This window comes from Lissotriton helveticus, chromosome 8 (genome assembly GCF_964261635.1).
Source record: "Lissotriton helveticus chromosome 8, aLisHel1.1, whole genome shotgun sequence".
Lineage (NCBI taxonomy): Eukaryota > Metazoa > Chordata > Amphibia > Caudata > Salamandridae > Lissotriton > Lissotriton helveticus.
This window is the reverse complement of record NC_136069.1, coordinates 748,690,323-748,710,188: the sequence shown is the minus strand read 5'-3', so window position 1 is coordinate 748,710,188 and position 19,866 is coordinate 748,690,323. Positions and strand designations below refer to the sequence as shown.

The 19,866-nt window shown below is 44.8% G+C and overlaps 1 protein-coding gene across 3 annotated transcripts in view; it reads right to left on the bottom strand.

Annotated features, from left to right (window-relative positions):
• Nucleotides 1–19,866, bottom strand: part of MID1 (midline 1) — an 805,692-nt gene that overhangs the window by 390,586 nt on the left and 395,240 nt on the right. The gene's annotated exons all lie outside the window — the stretch shown is intronic.

The following is a 19,866-nucleotide window of genomic DNA, read 5'->3' as shown; positions in this document are numbered from 1 at the left end:
TTCAACACTTAAACTCCAATATTTTTAAAGCTTAAATCAAGTTTTTTTACGGGTCTGCATTTACAACCCGGTTGCTAAATGTAAAGTAGGTTAATGGCGCATTGGTATGATCACACTAACTAAATATGGGGAAGAGGTAAAACAATGGGAATCTGCTGTATTAAAACCCAAAGTGGGGGGTGATCAGTTGTGCCAGTTCAATTAACCCATTCAACTTGCTTTTTTTTATATAGCTCTTTTTACCACACCTATGCAGTTTTTAAGAGCTGTAAATAACAGAAGATACTGTTAACAAATTTAAGGTACTCAATTTACCAACCTAGCAGCAAAGGAAATCCGAAGCTGTCTTGAAGGGATTCGAACACATACATTTTAGGTCATCGCATTTGTCAGCACAAAACATTCAGCTCACTGAGCATATTTAAGTCAGGAAAATGAATCATATTGCAACTAAATATGTGATGGCACATTACACTATTTAGGATTTCAGACCGCCCTAAACTCTTCACTTCACGTCAAAAGCTATATTAAATTTCCAGCCCCTCTCACAATCTTCACCCCTTTGATCTTGCATATTTCTGTTTCCATTTTTTGTAGATTTGAAGCAGAGTTATAAGGTTAATCATTAAAGTTCAAATAAATGGAAAGTCTCGGCATATACGCAAGAATCCAGTTTTCCTATCTGATGTATTGTTGGTAACTCTGAGCAATCAATCCGGTCTAAACCATTGACTGCAGCAGGTCCTTCAACTGACGCAATATAAATCGGTATCAGAAGAATACTTAATTTGAGATAGATATATCTTCTTTTTTTTGGGGGGGGGGGATATTTGGCTCAGACCGAAAACTTTTACAGTTACCTATTAAAAGCGAACATAGACTGGAAAAAAATTACTGAAGTACACAAGCTGAATTCCTTACCAATAATGTGCTATAGTATGGTATGAGTTTCGCTCTTCAATTACAAACAATTTTCTGGTGAAAATAAAAGAAATCAGAGAAACTAGATAATAGAAATGTGTAAGGATGTCTCATTTTGATGAAGTCTATATTGCAATTGGAGCAAAGTTATAAAACAACCATTTGGCTCCATTGACTGCCAAATATTTGACCATACATTTGTCAGGACACTAAAATATGGCTCCCACTGCACCTCTAGTCAATGTACTGTGAGAACTGGCTTCTGCAGCCAAAGAAACTAAATTCAGACTCCTGCAAAATGATAACGATTCAAAGAGTGAGGTACAGGTGGAAACACAAACTACGAAAAAAAAGAACTCAGGGTGAAAATGACTGTGCTTCTGCTTTTCTGTAGGAAACTAACTTAATTCAATACGATTGGTGACTCCACCGTGCGTCTCACAAGAGGATCCACGCCAGAACCTCTAATAAGAGGTCTGCTCAGCCTGAACCCTTCTATTCAAAGCCATCAATGGCTGTTGCGTCCCAATGTGCTCCCTGCCACTGGGCTCGCGAGAGTTCTCTGAAAAGAAGAGGCCTACGCAGCCCTGACCGCCCCCGATCTCGTCAAAGGTGCATCTCTTGCGCGGGTGGACAGGCCAGTGGAGTGGAAAGAAAAGCTATGCTTAGCACTCGCTGGGTTGCACCTCTCTTCACAGCTCAATTGACTACGGCTTTGTTACTCCTGACCCAGCATGGTTACAGTCGGCACAGCTGCACACAGGACCCGCACTGTAAAGCCCTTGTTTCACTGGTGTGAACTTTTACCACCTCCCATTACTAAAAGAAAAAAAACACATTGATCTCCCTTCATTAAGGGTGCAGAGCGCTTCACTCTCATTAGCGAGCTTGGGAAACTCATACATTTGAACCTTTTGCATTTTTTTTAACCAGTGAATTTGGCACTGCTGTCATACTAAGGCCAATATCACATGTAAAGCACAAAGGACTGGAAAAGAGGAGACAATTCACTAAGTGGAGACTAGGTCAACCATGAATTCATACCCTGTTGTGGGAAGAACAGCAATTATATTTGTTGTGGAGACTTAAAGGACAGAAAAATCTAGGGGGCTCCTTAACAAATATTGCAGAGTTCCATCACTCATTCCCAGTGAGGGGGGTTCAAACTAAAGATTGTAGAGCACACACGGTTCACTTGCTCTCAGAGCAACACTGCAAAAGGGGTCAATCAGGGGGCAGTATGTCAATTATCCTGCTACATTAATTTGAGGAAATGCACTTGTTAACATAAAGGCACTTCCTGACAATTGTCAGTATTACTAGCGTGAGACACACAAGCTTGGTTGGTAGTATTGTGTGCACATTTAATGGCAATTAACATAAGTTAAAAGAAACACTGACACTGAAAGAATAAAGAGGAAACGGCCTTGATCAATGCTTTAAGGCCGTTTTAGGTCTGGCTTGACAGAACGGCTGTCTGTAAAACTTACTGTTCTCAATTCTATAAAATATACATACAGTGTGCTTGCACTTTGCCAAGAGGAATACTTCTTTTTTTTAAAACAACTTATTTTGCATTTTCAAGGAAAAGCATGATATACAACATCTTTGTCTTGATTATAGATGGATACTACAATATGGGTGACAGAACCCACACACACCTCCAAGTTAGTAAGAACAGCCGTCACAACATGTCCCCACAACACAGTCTCAGTTGGTGCCCTCGGTTGCCCCCTCATAGGACCCATAACAAACAGTGACATTCAATCAGACTGTGCAGCTCTTGATGAGCTGCCCTCTGTGCCCGAGGAGGTTTTTACACATATATCTGAAGCCCTATGTGTTTTTTTACATCATCAAGTGCAACCCCCCTGTTCTCTGTTGTCTCTGCATGCAGGTGGTGAATGGTCGCCATGCTGTGTCGAATGTGGCAACTCTGTCCCCAACAATTGTGGTGATTATTTCCAGGGCATAAATTGGCCACACCTTCCACCACCACATGTTAAGTGAGAATGCCTGTGGCTGCTTCCACATCTGGGCCACGCTCATTCACGCAGCCAATCGGAGATGGGAGAACAGCTGCCCCTGAGGAGTCGTAATGAGGAAGAGTCTATCTGCCCCAGGGTGTCCCGGAGGACCAAGTGTGGGTTGCGTGGCAGTGAGACACTAGTGATAAAGTGTATCGTACGGAGGACCTCATCCTGGAATATTTGTATCAGTGGGCAGGTCCACCATGTATGTAGGAAGGTGCCACGTTCTCAAAGTCAAAGAGTCATGTATAGCGCAGATATCACCGTTAGGTATCAAGGCGCTCGCAGACAGATCGACACACCTAGGTTCTTATATCACATCAATTGGGGAACAGCCAAGTGTTTAAGTACTTGCAGTGCAATGCATGAGGGAATATTTTACCGTCATATAAGTACTCTGCATGGTCAAACATTATTAAACTCACAGCTGCATTGGGAGCCCTTGTGAGGAGACCTTCGTGAGACGTCATTGACTACCCTGAACTACTGCCCTGAACTGCGCTGCAACTGCAACTGCAACTTGCCGCCCCCGCTTCGCGGGTGCCGCTGCGAGGACTGGTTTGCCGCCTGGAGTTACTGCCCTGGGTTTTGGTGAGCGTGGAGGCGGAGAGGCTTGACTACCAGCACAGGTGTGTAGCGCTGCAGGGACTCGCTCTCCCAGGAGTCCCTGCCTGACCTTTGCCAGCTGGTCTGCGCGCACCCTGTTAGCCCCGCCCACCGGCCGGCATACAGCATAAAATCTGCTTCTACCCTGTTGCAAGTGGGAGCCCTTGTGAGGAGACCTTCGTGAGACGTCATTGACTACCCTGAACTACTGCCCTGAACTGCGCTGCAACTTGCCGCCCCCGCTTCGCGGGTGCCGCTGCGAGGACTGGTTTGCCGCCTGGAGTTACTGCCCTGGGTTTTGGTGAGCGTGGAGGCGGAGAGGCTTGACTACCAGCACAGGTGTGTAGCGCTGCAGGGACTCGCTCTCCCAGGAGTCCCTGCCTGACCTTTGCCAGCTGGTCTGCGCGCACCCTGTTAGCCCCGCCCACAGGCCGCCTTAAGACGTCAACATAAGTGCGACAGATACTCGCTGCGCGAGAGCGCGCGGGAGCGCCGGGCGAAGCCCGGGCAAAGGGCGGGCCGTCTGAGGCCGTCCGAGGTTGGCCTAGGTTGGGTTGGGCCTGGTCTCTTGGCTCGCTGCCCTGGAGCTGCCGTTGCTGAGCTGCGAAATTGTCGACCAATCTGTTGCGTAAGTTACATTGACTTTGGTTGCTCATACAGTTCATTATGCCCCCTAAAAAGTTAACCACGTCTACTAACACTATGGAAAATTATTTGGTGCAGGTAGTGGAAAAAATCAACCTTGATAGAAGAGCGTCTTTGGGAATAGACTCATCTGCTCAATCTCCATTTATTGATATCGAGGCTGATGACCCTTTTGGCCTTTTAATAAATAACAGTACTAATAGTGCCACTCCTGATTTGTTCCCAGATTCTATTACTATACAGCCAAGTGGTACTGTTGCTGGAGTTGAAGATCTGAGTGTAAACGAGGTACTGGTTGATATTGCTATTAATCGGGATCAATCTATTTCTCCTCCAGCACCGGTTCTGGGTAAACGGGAATGCCTAAGGTCAGCAAAGAACAGAGTAGCAAACCCCCCGAGGAAACACTCTGAGGAAGAGGAGCATGATCTGACTAGTGAAGCGTATATTACACTTTCGAACGCCCAATTTAATAAATTGTTAACTTTAATGGACTCAAAAATCAAAGGTGCGATGAAGCCCCTGGTTAGCAAAATAGACAAGCTAACTTCTGAGGTCAACCGTTTGGAAGGTCTACTACAAAAATCAATAGACGAGACTGGGAAACTTCCGGAAAGTGTCTCTGCAAAGATAGAGGAATCTGTCAACAAATCAGTAATTGCAGCCGTAGGTGGTCTCATCCCAGTCACTGCCCCGGTATTGAATACCCTAACGGCAAGGAATAGCACTCTCCCAGGTGATTCTCATACTGCCTCGATCCCTGCTCCTGCTGTTGAAGACCCGTTTATTGAGAACGGGACTTTTGAACTTGTGGTTGAAGCTTCCCCATTGGTACTTGTCCTTGCCAATGTTCCAGCTCTGGCTCAAGGTGAGAGGGAAACAGCATCTTCTCTACGAAACAAATCTTTATCATGGTTAACCACTAACATGGTAATTACTCCTTGGGGAAAGCAGCAACTTTCTGAAGAGCTTGTCAAAGCACGAAGGGTTCAGTGGATCGGGGATAGGGTAAAAAAGTTTAAAGGGGAGTGTGTTGTTCTCCACTTCTCTGACCCTGGGGTCTTGCCCAACATCCTACCAAATATTTTACCACCTCAACGGAGAACGACTTCAATTGTTCCTTTGACTTTGGACTTCTTCTACCCAAGAAAGGGAAGCGGACCAAATTCAAGCATTTTAAGAACTAAATGGAACATTGTGACTAAGAGGGGGAGAAAGGATGTTGCCTCAGTTGACTGGGGTCTGGGGCTAGAAAATCGATTCTCTTCATTATCCAATTTAAGTGATTGTGATTGACAACCACCTATTTGTAATGCTGTGTCTGCACCTGCTTATGCCATAAGTTTATCAGGTTTGGCTTGTTACCCCATAACAACTAGCCCGTCGGGGCTTTTGATTGCTGATTTACCTGGGGCACCGAATGTTACAATTGTAGACCAGGGCACAGGGGGTAAGGTGTTAAACATGCATTCTACAACCAATGGTATTCCTACGACACCAATTTCAGGGAATATCCTATCATGGAATGTAGCTGGTATATCTTCTAAAATGGAAAGCGCAGACTGGTTAGAATTTATAAATAGGTACGACCTCTGTATTTTCCAAGAGACTTGGGCGTGTGAGCCTACCTTTGCTTTAGGGTATCTAAACTTTCATGTTCCTGCCATTAAGGGTCCCAAAGGACGGCCTATGGGGGGCCTTACCATATGGATCAGGCAGTCTTTAAAGATTGCTGTACAAAGTGTGGAACTTGACCAAAAAGATATTCAGCTGATACGATTGACCAGTGATCTACCCCTCTCCATGGATGTATATAATATCTATGCCAGAGGTGGTAGTAAAGGTAGATCCGAGGTTCTTATGAGCCTTTCTACTATTCTTGAGATCGAATCTGCAGGAAAAAACATCTTAATTGCAGGTGATTTGAATCGGACATTTGAACCTCTAATCACTGGTGATTCTCCTCTGGGATCAGAGGAAGACAAACTTTGGGACATTCCCACACTTGAGTCCCCCCCGATAACCAGATGGACAGCTGACATCTTAGGTCTAAATGCCATGTGCTTGGAGCATGGGTTACGCGCCCTGAACGGCCGAACCCAATCAGACCGTGTACCCGCCATGACATTTAATAATGGGCGAAGCAAAAGTCGTATTGACTACGTTATTTGTAGTACATCGCTATGGCCATCCCTTATTGACATGGTAGTTACTGCCAGAATAGAAAGTGACCATGACCCGCTATGTGTCTCGCATAATTGGTGGACATCTAATGTAAACCCCTCAACTAATTGTCATTTATTTGTGCCGCCAACGATTACGCAATCCAATAATATGCGTAGGCTAAGATGGTCTGGTGTTAAGACGGACCAGCAGGCCCTGGAAAAGATAGGTGCAGCTGCAGACAAGGCCATTCTGGCACTGGAAAATATCACTGATCTAGCAAATGGACAAGATGAGGTTAAAAATGTTCATACGTCTCTTTTTGACGAAGTTAAAAAAATCTTTTTAAAACCCGCACGAAACATCAAGGCTTGTCCATTTAAAACAGCAAAGTGGTATAACCAAGATTGCAGGAAAGCAAGATCGAAACTAGGAGCTGCAATTAAAAATAATAATCTGACTGAGACTCGGTCTGCTAGAAAGCACTATAAAAATTGTATCGCCAGGGCAAAAAAAGAATGGGACGAAGATCATTGGCAGAAATTGAGATGTGCTAGCGAAAGTAAAAATTCTAGACAATTCTGGCACATCGTCAAATGGGGTCATGATAGACCTCCAGAGCCTCCTAATAATAATGTCCCTCACGATGCCTGGGTTACGTTTTTTAAAGAGCAGTACTCCTCTAGGGGTCAGCCTGCGAGCAATATTAACCCTACTTATCTGTTCGCAGACGAAGATGTTTTTATGCTAGGCGAAATCCTGTCTGCTTTGAAATCCGTCCATAGGGGCAGAGCCCCAGGTAATGATGGTGTTCCGGCGGATGTCTTCTTAGATGACACCGACAGGTGGAGTAAGTACATCTGCCTTTTATTAAACCATTTAGCCAGAGGTGCTGAAATTCCGGTTTCTTGGAGGGGTGCCGTCATTATACCTGTATATAAAAAGGGGGATCGTGCGCAACCCTGTAACTATCGCCCAATCAGCCTAATAGACACGGTCCAAAAGGTGGTAGGACGTGTTATCATCAACAATTTGCTTGATTGGGCTGAGGAGCAGAACATTTTATCCCCTTTTCAGGCGGGCTTTCGCAAAGCAACAAGCACTGTAGACCAGGTTTTTCGTTTTCAACTTATACAATGGCGGACAGTGGTACTGGGTGGATGCAGCCTGTATGCAGCCTTTGTTGACTTGCGGGCTGCATTCGACCTGGTGCCGAGGGCAAAATTGTGGGAGGTTCTGGCTGCCCTAGGGGTCCCGATGATTACCCTAACTTTGATTATGAGACTCCATGAGGGCACCTATGCAAAGATTCAATGGGGTGGCTATGGTAACGACACTATTGACTTCCCTGTCGAGCGGGGGGTTCGGCAGGGCTGTTCAATGGCTCCAACACTGTTTACTCTTTTTATAAACGGAATTGTTCCCCTTATGCAAATTGAGCCTGTAGATGCTCCCTCTCTTGCTGGTGCAAAAGTTCCAATTTTAATGTTCGCAGATGACACCCTAATTTTATCAAAATCCCCGAGTGGTCTGCAAAAGGCATTGATAATCTTTGACAAATTTTGTTGTGATCATGGTCTGGAGGTAAATGCAGCGAAAACAAAACTCATGGTTTTTAATCCCAGTAGGAAATTCAAACCCAAAATTACCATGAGCGGGCGCTGCCTTGAAGTCGTGAACTCCTTTACTTATTTGGGGATACATATCTCAAATAATAACAGATGGAACCACCACCTAGATTTAGCTATATTAAGGCATAAACAGCTTGCTGGTACCATCATTAAGGAGCACGCGAAATCCTTAACCAAGCCAATTAATCCGCCACTGATCATATATGAGGCTAAAGCAATAGGGTCTGCACTATACGGGGCAGAACTGTGGGGGCAAGAGAACCTCCAGGAGTTACAGAGGTCAGAGAATAGTTTCCTCCGTAAACTAACTGGCACCCCACAGAGTACTCCCCTTCTGCCGCTCAGATATGATCTTGGTAGAAAGGAAATTTCGGCAATGTGTAAACTTCGACCGATATTATATTGGCGCAGAATCTGGACCACCCCTGAGTTGTCACAATATGCAGAAGGATTTGCTGATGTAATCAAGGCAGATCGATTTCATGAAATTAAATGGTTTAGATCTCTGAGAACTGCATTAAGTGAACTAGGGTTGAGTGAATTGTGGTCGGATCCAACCGGGTCACCCTTTCCACCAAAGTTGTTTATAAAAAACCTTTACTGGGAACATGTTGCAAACAAGAGCCTTCTTAGCAATAGTAATGGGTCTATGACGACTGCCTTCCTCGAAGCTAAACTGTTTCCAATGTTTGAGATATACTGGGATATTATATCTAAATCCCTGGATAGGAAACTGTTTTTCCAACTGAGGGCTGGCTCTCTACCTCTTGGTAACTTAACATCTAAATGGAGAAACAGAGGTCCAGCAACTTGTTTAGCTTGTGGGGAAGGGAAAGAGACTCTGGGGCATTTTTTGTTTGTTTGTCAAGCATATTCTGTTCCGAGACGTGTCTGGTTGGCCCCCATGTGCAGAAATTTGGGTACTAAAAGCTCCATGGTAGCCTTACGCATTATTAAAACTACCCCCTTAAACTGGATTATCATAGCGACTGCAAAGTATTTGGGGTGGGCGTGGGTAATTAGGCAGAGATTGCTAGTAGGGTGACTACTCTCTGCCTAGTTGTTCAGAGACTGCTAGTTATCTATTCTCTGTTCCCTTGCCTGGAGTCTATCTGACGAAAACTTATTTAAATTAATTTTTAATCATGTATGTTTTTATAATATGAACTTTGCACCTTGATGGTTATAACTTGATGAAATTTGTTTTTAAAAATAAGGAAAAATCTCCTTTTTAACGTGTATGTGCTTAAAGTCATGCTGACTCTGTAATTTAATTGTATTTTATTATGTGTTTGTTTGTCTGCTTTTATGAGTAATTACTCGAATAAAGCACTTTTGAATTGAATTGCATAATGTATTACTCCTTACTCAAAGTGCAAGCCAGACCTATGGCTAGGAATTTCTTGTTTCACAGTGTGAGCAAGAGCTATAAGGAGTAAAACTGCATGCCCCATTGAGTGTCAGTGTCTGCGCTAGAAACACTCGGAGGGACTGATAAGAAGTAGATTTAAAAATGATATATGAGTGTATAAGTAGCATTTTTCTTACCATTTTGGAACCATGTTTTTACAAGAAAAGATGAACACTTGAATGCTTTGGTAGGACACTGGCCATAATACTGTGATTGCTAAAATTAACTGCACGTCTGCCGGAGCCTGTCACTGCATCCTCCAGGTAGTTCCTCCTATTTCCTAGGATTCATAGCCAAATGCATCAGATAGGGTGGAACTCCATGGGGTGAACATCCCACTGAAGCCCTGCCCTTTCCTGCAACTAACACTAATGAAATGAGGAGTATGCCCTAGCAGTGCAAGCACCAGCCAGCAGTGTTATCAAAATCAATAATAAGCATTGAACAAGCCAATCTTAATCACCTATGGGACCTGCTGACTTTGTGTGACTTTGTGAATGGTGTTTAGCTATACTGTACAACATCCCTGATGCTCTGCAGCATGGCTAAATATTTAAAAAAAATGTAAAGCCTATTGCATCATTTTGTAGCCTTGTGCTTACAAAAATAACATTTTTTTTCTGTTGAGTTGACGATCCACCTCGAGTAAGCAAAAAGAAAGAAAAACGTGCGAAAGCATTAAAGAAAAAGTAGATGGGAAAGCAATACGGGCTGGTGTGCAGAAGCAACATGGAGGGCAAAGTGGGTGGGGATAAAACACCAGCCAGGTAGGGGTCCCAAAGTGTTAGACCTGGCATCCTTGGCGAGGTTTCCCCTATCTTTTTGCCTCTACCGCCTGTATTTTTGATTATGTGCTGGACTTCGTTTTTGCTGGTTTGTGTACTCTGGGCACTTTACTACTGCCGATCAGTGCTAAAGTGCAAGCACTCCCTGTGCAAATTGTGATTATGATTTTTTATCCATGATTGGCATATTTGATTTACAGGTAAGTACCTAGTAAAGTGCACTTTGGGTGCCCAGGGCCTGCACATCAAATGCTACTAGTGGGTCTGCAGCACTGGGAGACTAGGTTACCTAGCACAGCCCCAACTCTCTGCCAGCGGGGCTGGTAAGTGGCAATCAAACATGTAGACAGGCCGCTGCAGACATTCATGAAGGCCATGCACAAAGTGGGCCCCTCATTAACCACTGACACTGTGCTGCGCGCCCTTCAACACTGTGTGACCCATGGCCGTTTTGGGAAAAGTCGCCTTAATACACTTCTCCAATTTTGCCTTGGACTAGTGTAAGTCACTATCAACTAAAAGCTAAAGATCTAAACACCAAAAAATCACTAGGATAGGCTAGCAGTGGGAGATGCGGTAACTGATGCAAAAGCAATGACAGATGAAAGCAGTAAGAAACAGCAAAATCTCGACTTGATGCTTTAAATGAATCTTAATTGAACATATAAAATTGTAAGAACCAGCCTTAATTTAACATAAAGAAGTAAGAACGAGTCAATTCAACATATGAAATTATATTTGCGGCTACGCACCACTCCAGCACACTGTAATGAGAAGTAAAGCAAAAGCACAAGGTTGCCCTGACAACCAAGAATTACTTTTTTTTAGAACCTGTCAGTTCGTGCTCAATTACCTTGTCAGTTCATAACAATACACGTAGATTGTGCACTTGGACAGGGGTCAACAGGAGCAAGTGGTGAAACTTTCAGGTCACACCAGTCTAACTTGCCTGCCTGTGGGTGGGTTTAATGCTACACGTGCACTCTCGCTAGAAAATCAACAAATTAGACTGAGATGGAGCGAGAAAAAGAAGCAACAAAAAGAAAACTGGCGAGAAAGTGCGACATAAGGAAAAAGTAAACGAGAAAGATGGATGGTGAGACAAAGTGACACAAAAGGAGTAAGCAAGAAAAGGAGGCAGAAAGAGAGCATTAAAACATAAAGAGGAAACTAAAAAAAGAGAACAAATGATCGAAAAATCAAGAGGCAGCCGGGGGCAGTACAAGACACCCAATTCACACATGAGTACGTGTAAACGGACAAATGCACAAAGATCGACACGTAGAAAAATATATTTAGAACCATACAGAAGTGTATAGCAACAGGAGACAGGCAATGACCAGTACAACACACGGTACAATACGCTTGAGACATCTGTCCTCACATTCGAACAGCAGCTACACTCTAAACCTCACCCTCTGGTGTTTACAACTAAATTCTATCGAGAGACTGCTGAAAAACTTTAGTTTGCTGGAAACATTAAATCATAGACCTGCAGAAACTACCCCGCCTGGTATTTTAGGTCATATATGTTGAATGTGCACCATGAAATAACTGACCGAGATCCATGCACGCACCCAGAAATACATTTTTTTTTTTATAAATCAGAGATAAGAAACAAAAAGATAAATATGAGCAGAAAACAGAAATGCTTTTTAAATGTGCCTAGGTCGGTCAGAAAGGCGTGGCGAGTCAAGGTCCGGCGCGCTGGCACTCCACACCTGCACAGGTGAAACGCTTTGAAAACACTACCAGCCATTGCTCGGGAATATTCTAGAAGTATAAAGAGTCGCGAAAAAGACGGCGTCGTGTCCGTCATCCTAAACTCTCAGCGGTGCTCACGTTCATCAACAGACACCTGCAATGAACCGTGCACCCACCTCGCAGGCAATTTCTCCCACAAGCACCACTTACCCCTCCTTTCGCCCAGACAATAACAAGGGTGAGGGATTCTGGTTAGGCACGTCGACGGTCGCGTCCTCTCAGCCCTTTGCAACGAGGGGCAGCCCGTCCCTCCGTCTCCGAGCCACGGTCCCCGCAGAGCCGTCCAGGGTCACCGGTGAAGCGAGCGCCGCGAGCAGCGGCAATTAGAGGATTTCAAAGCAACACCTGCCTGGGAACCAGTTTATCCGGCTGCAGAGGCAGCGCGGCCCGACTCCCTGCCCCTCCGGGGAGAAAGGCAGGAGTACAATGCGAGAGCAACTCCCACAGGCGGCTGACGAGAGCTCGGCTCCAGCGGGCTCCCGAGGGACACGCCGCATACACCTGTCAACCCCCTGGGACACCGAGACACCCGAGCCTGGGAGGGGACGCAGAGGCCTGGAAACGGAGAGCTGCGAGCCCGGCCGCCGAGAGCTCGCCCCGGGCCTCTGAGGGGAGTTTAGGCCTTTATGGACCCCAGCCGGGGCTGCAAAAGGAGAGCTGCAAGGACTGATCGCCGAGAAATCGCACAGCCCAGGCACCCGAGGAGAGTTTAGGCCTTTATGGACACAAGCCTAGGGGGAAACAGGCCTGGAAACGGAGAGTTGCAAGCCCGACCGCCGGGAGCTCACCTCATGCCTCTGAGGGGAGTTTAGGCCTTCGTGGACCCAAGCCTGCAAGGCCTGGAAAAGGAGAGCAGCAAGGGTTTTGGAGACCGCACAGCCAAGGCCTACAGGAGAGTGTTTGATTTGCTCAAACGCTCCATCCATCATCCCCTTTTGTATCGCTTTGTTCGTCTTAAGTTGGCAGGGTATGCTCAGACGTGAGTCCCTTGCTCACTTTGCCACTGGATTCAAGATAGCCTGGCTGATGAGGATTATGAATCCGAGACCGGTCCCAGGATGCTTGTTTACGGTCAGGGGAAGATATGGCTTGGCAGTTCGGCTGGACTGTTCCTATGAGGCACAGGGTCAGACTGATTTGTTATGGCCATGTTTGAACTGGGGTGGCGGAGTGAGCTAAAGAATGGTGATGGATTAAACCCAGATCAGTTGAATGGGGGTGAGTGTTTGATTTGCTCAAATGCTCCGTCCATCATCCCCTTTTGTATCTTATAGGAGAATTTAGGCCTTCATGGATACAGCCTACAAGGGAGAAATGCAGGCCTGGAAAAGGAGAACTGAAAGTTGAAGTGGACAGTTCAGGACTTTGAGGAGAGTTTAGGCCTTTATGGAGTTTTTCATACCCACGGACTTTGCTTCGACCAAGCCTTTATTATTTGGGCCTACATCTTTATTATTTAGTCCTCCAGAAGAGATGTCCAGGCTTTCGAAGAGGGTAATGAAGGTTTATAGGGCTAGGCCACCACAAGGCTTGTGAGATCTGAATGTTAATTCTTTCGTTCGGCCTGAAGATACATTGTTTAGATCCGCATATAGGCTGTTCAGGTCACCAGAGATGATCTTCATATATGCCTATAGAATTTTTAGGCCTTGTCTGATGTTTGCATTGGCTTGCTAATTGTTTAGGTCTATGTCGTGGTTTACTGATCCAGGTTGATCGTTTAAGCATGTTAAAGTGGTTATTTAGAGCTGTATGTTATTTGCGTACGCCTGCAGAGTGGGTGTTAGCTCTGCAGTTAGATTATTCACGCCTGTATGTAGGATATTTCTATCAGTGCATCGTTTGTTAGGCCCGCAGAAGGGGTTGTATAGATCTGAATATCGGCAGTTTAGGAGTAATGAGATTTTTTTTATATTTATATCTCGAAAACTGAAGTCATGTACAGAGGTTTTAATTGTGCATGTTGCTGACTTACACCTGCGAAAGAGTTGTTTATGTCAGGCCTAACAGTTAACAGGAAGAAGAGAAGTTGGTTAGATGTGTGTTTTGATTGAGAAGGCATGTAAAGTGTGAAGAGAAGTTGGATTAGTGCTGCATGTTCTTTTAGACCTGTAAAGGGGTTTCTTTAGCCATGCGGTGAATGTTGCATCCTTGGAGAAGTACATATGCCTGCATGGCAGAAGATGAGGTCTCTGAAAGAGTTTGTGCGTAGGCCGGAGGTGTTTAACCAAGGGTAATACGAGTAGAATCCGGAACAGGTTTTCAGATTGGCAATGCCACGTAAATCTGCACATAATTCATGGAAATGAAACGCAGTTAATCATAGCCTGAAATCCCCTCCAGGACTATCACAGCTAAGGGGTGACCTAGGGTGTTATGGGCGTGTTTACACTTGTGTGGGTAAAGTATGCTGTGAGATGCTCTGCCTGGCCAGCAGAGGTGCCAGTAGGCTGGATGCATATGCAAGGCATGTTAATGACATGAAGGGACACAGGTGTATAGGTGTAGAAAATGTGCTTGGCTACCTTATATGTTAAGTTTCCAGGTAGGGTGTGTGGTCTGGGTGGGGAGGTATCTATAATTGCCCTATCAGAATAATCTCTTGAAATTTACTGTTCTGCCTCCTTCAGATGTTATCCTATTCTGACCCCGTACAGACATTCTTTTTTTCTCTTAATTCTACAGAGTGCTTAATGACGTGACATCACGAATACAGAAAAAAAGCACTTCAACACCTCATTAGGGGTAGTAAGCGCTATATAAATGCAATTTCAGTACATCTCAATGCAAAATACAAAACAATTGTAGGGTTGGTCTCAAACGGGGCCATCTAAAAAATAGAAAAAGGCACACTGAAGTCATTTGTGCGATCCAAAGAGATCACACTGCTTGGGAATGAGGTCACTCGTAAAACAATAGGCCTGTGTGCTTTTATTATCTGGCCAAGGAAGCCACCTTCCAAATCTCAGAAGGGACTCCTCCTTTACTGTATTGACTTTTACGGGTCTAAACACATCACAAAGCAGCCTCGTGCTGTCTCTTGAATAAACACAATTAGAACAGCTGACTGTGGACCAAAACCTGAGCATCATATCCCAGGAGACGCCGTCTCATGTCTGTGTGCAGGCAACTATTAATTGTTCTTTGTTTTCAGGTGGTATTCGAAATTAATCGAAGAAACCACGTGTGCTACCACTACTTTAAAAAATCACCCGAGAGCTTTGACAATTTTATTTAAAAAAAAAATATTTTTATTTACATTTTCAAAACAGTGCGATACAATGTTCAGTAAAGATACAGAGCAAATTGAGCACAGTAGTCTTTCATCAGAAACCAATATGGCTATTTCACACATGCAAGTACATCTGAATCTAGCAGCCATGGCATGGGCTGATAGCAAGTGAGTTACTTCCAATGCATCAATCAGAGTCTGAGCTGGAACTATCAGCATCTGAGGGTGGATCACAAATGTCCCCTCTATATTTATTCCATGCCCCCCAAATCTTACTCCATTTTTTGGGACAACCACTACTGCAAAACACCGCTCGTTCTGAAATCATCGCTGCATCCATATCATGTTTCCAAGCCGCTAGTGTAGGTGACTCCATCCCACCCCATTTCTGCGCTATGTTCCTCTTTGCCATCAGCATACCCAGTGTCATCCAACCCAGTCCTGAACGTGTGAGGTTGTTAGGTTCCCATATATTCAATAGGCAACATCTAGGGTCTGGCAGTATAGAAACTCCTTCTGATTGAGACATGGTTCTCATCACTTGAACCCAATAGTTTGCGATTCTCGGGCAGTCCCAGATTGTGTGATAGAAGGTCCCTTCTTCACCACAACCCCGAAGGCAGTACGGGTGTGCTATTCTTCTCATCTTATGCAGTGTGTGTCTAGTGTAGTATGATCTATGTAATATGCGTAATTGCACCAAGCGGAGACGCGAGGAGATGCCCACTTCTTTCGGAGACGCAATTGCCTCTTGCCACTCTGAGTCATCAATATCCCCACAATCATGCAACCATTTCTCCCGTAGGGGCCCTGTCGGGTCAGGTAAATTATTTATTAGCTTACGATACGTCAGTGATGTCGCCTTTGATGGCATAAATCTGGGAGTTAAGATTGATAATAATCTGACCCTGAGATCACATATTCTTGGCTTGACGGGCACTTGCTTTGGCATTCTTAAGATGCTCCGGAAGTTCCTGCCTTTGCTCACAGAAGAGCATAGAAAGATCACAGTGCAAGCCCTAATTGGCTCCAGACTGGTCTATGCCAACGTCCTTTATTTAGGTCTTCCGGACTATCTTGTTCAGCGGCTGCAGGTTGTGCAGAACTCTGCAGCTCGCGCCATCTTCGGCCTCCATAGGCGAGCGAGAGCATCCGGGTTGGTGCAGTCGCTTCACTGGCTGCCCATCCGGAAGAGGATTATGTTTAAAGCGTTGACCCTGGCTCATAAAGCGCTTTTTGGCTCTGGAGCAAGGTATTTACAGCGCAGGCTCGTCTTCTATCGCCCGGTTCGATCTCTGCGGTCAGAATCCCTGTTTTTGGCCGTGGTCCCACGAGTGAGGAAGGCCCGCACCGGGGGGCTCTCCTTCAGTTTGCGGGCCCCTCAGTTGTGGAACACCTTGCCTCTGGCCTTGCGGCGCACATCTAATTTGCTCCTGTTTAGGAAGAGCCTTAAGACCTGGCTTTTTAACCTTTAGGATGTCTTTTTTTCTTTTCCCCTGTCTGTCTCTGTTTTATGGTGTTATGTTTTTTACACTGAGCTGCCTATATAAAGCGCCGGGACACTCTCATTGAGTAGCCGTGCGCTATAAAAATAAAATTTAACATAACATAACATATGTCTGTGAGTAGTCTGTCCTCGAGAGGGGACGCCTCCGGGATGTCCGTTTCATGTGTCTGTCTCGTCGTTAAGGCGTGGCGTATCTGCATATACCGGAAATGTTCTGATGGGGCCAAATCGTACTGCTGTCTCAGTGTCTCAAAGGGTATCACGTGTCCCTTCTGCCAGAGATCCCCAATTGTTGAAATGCCTATAGCATCCCAGCGGTCAAAGCCCTTAGTATGCCTGAGCTTCCCCAGCTTCTTTGTGTCCCATAACGGAGTCAACTGTGTCATTACTCCCCGCCATCCCAACCTGGTCAGTGCCGCATTCCATATGGTGAGTGTGTGTTTCAGTGGGCCAAACTTCGTAACGGATAAGGATTTATCATAGAGTGGAGCCAGCATACCAGTCAATCCCAACTGTGCCCTGTCTGCTTTAAGAGCTGGTTCAGACTGCGGGAGATGCAGCCACTGGTTAATAACCTTTAACTGTGATGCCCAATAGTAGAGGTAGATGGCTGGGAGCGCTATGCCTCCATCGTACCAGCTTCGTATTAGCTTGGCTTGTGCTATACACGCAGGCTTATGACCCCACAATAGCACTGAGACTTGTGCTGTGATTGCTTTAAAATAGGTGGCATGCACGGGGTACGGTGTGTTTTCCAAAATGTAGTGAAAGCGGGGCAGGGCCATCATTTTGAAAAGCGCCGCCTTGCCCAACAGAGTCAGCGGCAGCGATTCCCAGTGACGTATGTCATGTTTAAGACGATCAAAGGGGGGTTGCAAATTGTGTGCATGGAAGTCGGCTGGGTTAGCCGTAATGTAAAGCTTTGACAATTTTAGGCCAATTTCAAAACTATCATACTTGGCCACAATTCTCGAGTGCATAGTTTTTAAACCCCCTTTTTAAAATCCTAAAGTCTTCTTCATCATTTACAGGCAGTTTCGAGCAGGCTGCAACCTTAAGGGTGTTGTAATGGTAATAATGGGTGGCCTCCATCTTTGCACCGAGCCATCACGCTTTGATAGATCACTTGGATGTAACAGTATCAGGGGCACAGTCTTAGCCTGGCTGTCAGACAATGCTTTTAACGTCAGAATTGGTCCTCATTTGTCTGAGACAAAACTGTAGGGACTAGTGGGGGGACCGCAGGGGTTAGTTTTGTCTCCCTGCTTTTTGATCTATACACTGTTCCATCTAATTCAATCCTTTCGACTAGTCTTATTCATTTATGATGACAACACCTTGATTCTCCTTAGGGTCGATAGGGATCCCAGCACAGAATCTCAAATTTGTACAAATGTCTTGAATGTCCTGATATGGATGCCACAAAACCATCGTAAAGCTTAATAGGGGGACAGCGACGGCTGACTCAGGTAAGCACGGTGCGGCTGGGCAGGGTGCAACAGGGGGGTAAGCAGAATAAGGATAGAATAGTATTATCTATTTATTTGATTATACCTCTTCTCTTGTCCGTCAGCTCCCACCCATGGTGCGCCCACCCATGGTGCGCCCTGCCTCGCCCCACCGTGCTTACCTGTGCCAGCCGACGGTGTGTGTGTGGGGGGTAAACTGATATACTATCCCTGTTTCAAATGCCTTTTGTGTAGAATCTCCCTTTTTGGCCACCTACGCTCAGCCAGAAATCTACGCCAGTCCAGTGCATCCGTAATCTGAGTATAAACTTTCAAGTGCACCTCACATTGGAAGGCCAAGTAAAGTTAGCTTAGTCGCTCTTCCCTATTAATTTCCATCATATGTCACTGTTCGAAATTTCTGGTCCTAACTCTTGAGCACCAGCGTACCTTCAGGTGAAGTTAATGCTTAATAAATACTAAAATAAAATGAATAGAACAAGCTTGGCCAGCAGTTTAGGTTTTCACTGATTATTAAAAACACTCTGCTCGATTACAAAAGTAAAATCGGTGGTGGGATTGAAATGGGAAAGAAAGACTGCAGGCCATTTTTAAATGGAAGGACAAATAGCGAGACATCTTTTGTTGAAGATTTGCAGTTTTATAGATAAACCCCTGGGCTATTTTAATACTCGGCTCAGCAACAAGCGTGGGGCTCAGTTTGACCTATAATTGGGTCTGGGTCAAGAATGTAGCCAGAAAAATAAAATGCCCTCACTTTTAACCACATGACCAGGTGAACTAAGTGAGAGACCCCGACCATTTCTATGCAGGCCTTTGAGTACTGTTCCGCCCTCTTCCATGCAGAAGATACAGGAAAACTATGCTTTTACAGCACAATTTTAAAAGAATGTGCCCAAAGAGCTGCATGTTTACGAGTCTTTCCTTCTTTCTTTCAAACTTGTTTATTTTAAGGCACAATAAATACAGCCGTCAATCACATGATGTTAAGCTTATCCACCGTCAGCAAGTAAAAAAGCCTCCAAGTAATACAACTGTGCGAGAGGGAGTTACTATTAATGCAAAGTTTTTTTGAGAAGAAACAATATGCCACTTTCTTAACTGGGGAGGGACGTGGGTCCGACTGGTGGGGATTAGGCAAGCTATGCAGGAGTGGCTATATAGGTGGGAGGGGTACAACCATTCATTATAGGAGGAGCTGGTGTCCATGAGCACCAGGCAAAACTGGGGAAACCAGTGGTATGCCCCATTCCCGGTTAGTTAGGGTAAGGAACCTCACAGGGGAGGGGGAGGAGGAAATGTTCTTTCCTTTTATTCTTCTTTAATATTTTCGTTCTCTATTTCTGTCTTTTACTTATCCCTTCTATCTTTTTACCTTTCTTTCTTTCTTTAAACCTTTCTTTCTTTCATACTTTAAAGTATTTTCTTTCCTTCTTTACACTCAAGTCTTTCTCCTTTTGTTTTCCTTCTGTCAATTATTTTTTCTTTCCACCTCATCTTCTTGCTAAACTTTTGCCCTTCTTTATTTCATTTCCTTTCCTTCTACGCTTCTTTCCTTATTCATTCTTTTACTTACTTATTTTCCTGCCCTTCCTCCCCTTTCGGTCCAATATGCCTTTCCTTCTGTCATTATTTTCTCTTTTTTCCTCTCATTTCTCTTTTTCAATTTTTTTTAATTGAATATTTAAGTTTGCTTTCCTTC